Here is a 3,076-nt window from a genome sequence, read left to right on the forward strand (position 1 = left end):
AGCTCGGTTTGACCGGGGTGCGCACACCTTGGCTGGGTTGCGCACCTTTTGTGCGCTCCAAGGTGCGCACGAAGTCGGAGCTCGGTTTGCCCCGGGTGCGCACCTTCGCCAGGGTGCGCACCTTGATGCGCACGCCTTGGCTGGGCTGCGCACCTTGGTGGGCGCCATGGTGCGCACCTTTCGTGCGCTCCAAGGTGCGCACGAAGTCGGAGCTCGGTTTGCCCCGGGTGCGCACCTTGGTGGGCGCCATGGTGCACTCCGAGGTGCCCAAGATTGGTGCGCACCAAGGAGCGCTCCGAAGTGCGCTCCAAGGTGCGCGCGAAGTCGAAAGTTGGGTTAATTGTCCGGTTTGCCTCGGGTGCGCACCTTGCGTGCACCTTCGCCAGGGTGGGCGCCTTGGTGCGCACACCTTGGCTGGGCTGCGCACACCTTGGCACCCGCGTTTCCTTCATTTTAAATTTTTTTTTTTTACAATCTCTCAAGTGGGAAATTCTATAATCTCAACTTTTTTTGCCTTTTCAGGAAACTTTTGAATGGAGCGCATCATTGGTGCGCTCCGAAGTGTGCTCCAAAGCTCTCTCCAGCTGCGTGCACCTGCCCCGGCCGCGCACCCGGCCCCGCCCAGCTTCGCTCACCTGTCCCGGGCGTCTGGTGCGGAACCTTAGAGTAAGAAACATCACCGTGCACCTTGGCCAACGTGCGCGACTCGACCGAGCGCGCACTGGCCGAGGTGCACACCGATTTCACCTGGGTGCGCGCGCAGCACCTCGGGCGCACCGGGGTGCGCGCACAACGCCCGGGTTGCACCGTGGCCTGTGTGCTCGGGGCGCCTCGGGTGCGCGCTCGGTGTCGCCCCCGCGCGCGCGGTAGTGCGGGCAGCGCACCCCGGCCCGGCCCGGCCCCGACGAGAACGCAAACGGGCAAAAGGTTTATTCAAATAGCATTGCGACGCCCGGCGAAAAACTAAAAAAGGGTGCAACACCGGGACTTCCCGGGAGGTCACCCATCCCAGTACTACTCCGGCCCAAGCGCGCTTAACTGCGGAGTTCTGATGGGATCCGGTGCACTAACGCTGGTATGATCGCACCCGTTATGAGCTTGTCGCAGTGTGTACTTAGCAAACCGCGACCCACGTGCGAATCCACCCCGGCCACCCACCCCCGTCGAGGTGCACACCCTCCCTCGCGAAGTGCGCCCCGTTCGCCAAGTGTGAGCCCTGCCCGGGTGCGCGCACCTTGCTAGGGCGTCGGGTGTGCACCCGGCCCGGCCTACGTGCGTGCACCTGGAGGGGGCGTCGTGTGCGTGCAGTGTCCCGTCTGCAACGCGGTGCCCACACACCACCTCGGGCGCAACGACCTGCGCTCACATGTGGGCCGAGTGCACCTTGGTGCATGTTCGGGGCGCCTCGGGTGCACGCTCGATCTTGCCCCGGTGCACCAAGGCGCTCGGTTTGCCCCGGGTGCGCACTTGGTGCAAGGTGGGCACCCAAAATAGGGATCAAGCACCAAAACACAAGTTTCGGGATGCAAAATGGGACCCAAGGACCACAAATGCGTTCCAAGACCCATGATGGGTCCACGAGAACAAAAATGTGTTCCGAGACTTAATAAACAAATATTGGGTTTTAGGAGAAGAAACATGCTCTGATGCCCAAAACGAGAATCGACCCCGAAAAGGCCACAGGCCAAAAGTGGGATGCGAGACAAAAAAAAATGGGACCCGAGGACCAAAATTGGGTTCCCAGGTCGAAGACAGGGCAACCGGACAAGAAACGACCTCTAAGGCTCGAAATGAGTCCCGACGACTAAAACTTGACAAGAAGCACCCATCAGGCACCCAACTCGACACCCATGGGATGCCGACCCACCCGGGCTTCCACCTAGCACACCTTGGCACCCACCCACCCTCGCACCCAACCTCGCACCCAACTTAGCACCTTTGAACCCACATTGGCACTCACCCTGACCCTGGCACCTTGGAACCCACATTGGCACTCACCTTGACCCTGGCACCCACCTTTGCACTCACCTTGGGACCCACCCTGGCTCCCACCTCGGCACCCACCCAGACACCCACCTTGGTTCCTTGGCACCCACCTTGGATCCTTGGCACCCACCCCGACACCCACCTTGGCACGCAACTTGGCTACTTGCCACCCACCTTGGCTCCTTGACGCCCACCCCGACAACCACCCCGTGACCTACCCTGGCTAGGGTTGGTGCACACCCACCCTGGTGCCCACCTTGGCACCCACCCTATGACCCACCTTGGCACGCACCTTAGTACCCACCCCGTTACCCACCCTAGGACCCACCCCGTGACCCACCTTGGCCAGGGTGGGTGCACCCACCCTGGTGCCCACCTTGGCACCCACCCATCCTAGCACCCAGCCTGTGACCGGGCTTGGAACCCAACCTTGCACCCGCACCCGTCTTGGCCAGTGTGGGTGCGCACCCATCCTGGCACCCACGTTGTGACACACCCTTTAACCCACGCACCCTAGCACCCACGTTGGCACCCACCTTGGAACCCAACCTAGCAACTTGGCACCCACCCCGTGACCCACCTTGGCATCCACCATAGCAGTCGCCGACTTGGCACCCACCTCGGCACCCACCTTGACACTTGTGGACCCACCTTGCCACTCACCCTAGCATCGACCCATCCTAGCACCCACCCTGGCACCTTTGCACCCTAGCACTCACCCATCCTAGCACCTAACCTGTGACCCACCTTGACACTCACCCTCGCACCCACCTTGGAACCCAACCTAGCACCCACCCACCCTGACACCAACCCTAGCACCTACCCACCCTTGCACCCACCCTGTGACCCATCTTGGCACCCACCCATCCTACCACTCAACCTATCACCCACCTTCTCACCCACCTTGGCATCCACCTTAGCACCCACCCACACTGGCACCTTGGCACCCACCTCGGGCAAGGTGGGTGCACACCCACCCTGGCACCCAATTTAGAACCCACCGAGCATGTTACCCACCTTGGCACCCACATTGCAGCCCACCCTAGTACCCACCCTATGACCCACATTGGCATCCACACCCTAGCACCCA

At 61.9% G+C, this 3,076-nt stretch overlaps 1 non-coding gene across 1 annotated transcript; it reads right to left on the reverse strand.

Moving 5' to 3' along the window:
- Positions 1-970: 970 nt before the first annotated feature.
- LOC131860479 (5S ribosomal RNA) lies at positions 971-1,089 on the reverse strand. The gene has a single exon (XR_009359574.1). It is a non-coding gene; the product is annotated as a 5S ribosomal RNA (ribosomal RNA).
- Between the last annotated feature and the right edge of the window lie 1,987 nt (positions 1,090-3,076).

The sequence above is a fragment of the Cryptomeria japonica genome, unplaced genomic scaffold (genome assembly GCF_030272615.1).
Source record: "Cryptomeria japonica unplaced genomic scaffold, Sugi_1.0 HiC_scaffold_15, whole genome shotgun sequence".
Taxonomy (NCBI): Eukaryota; Viridiplantae; Streptophyta; class Pinopsida; order Cupressales; family Cupressaceae; genus Cryptomeria; species Cryptomeria japonica.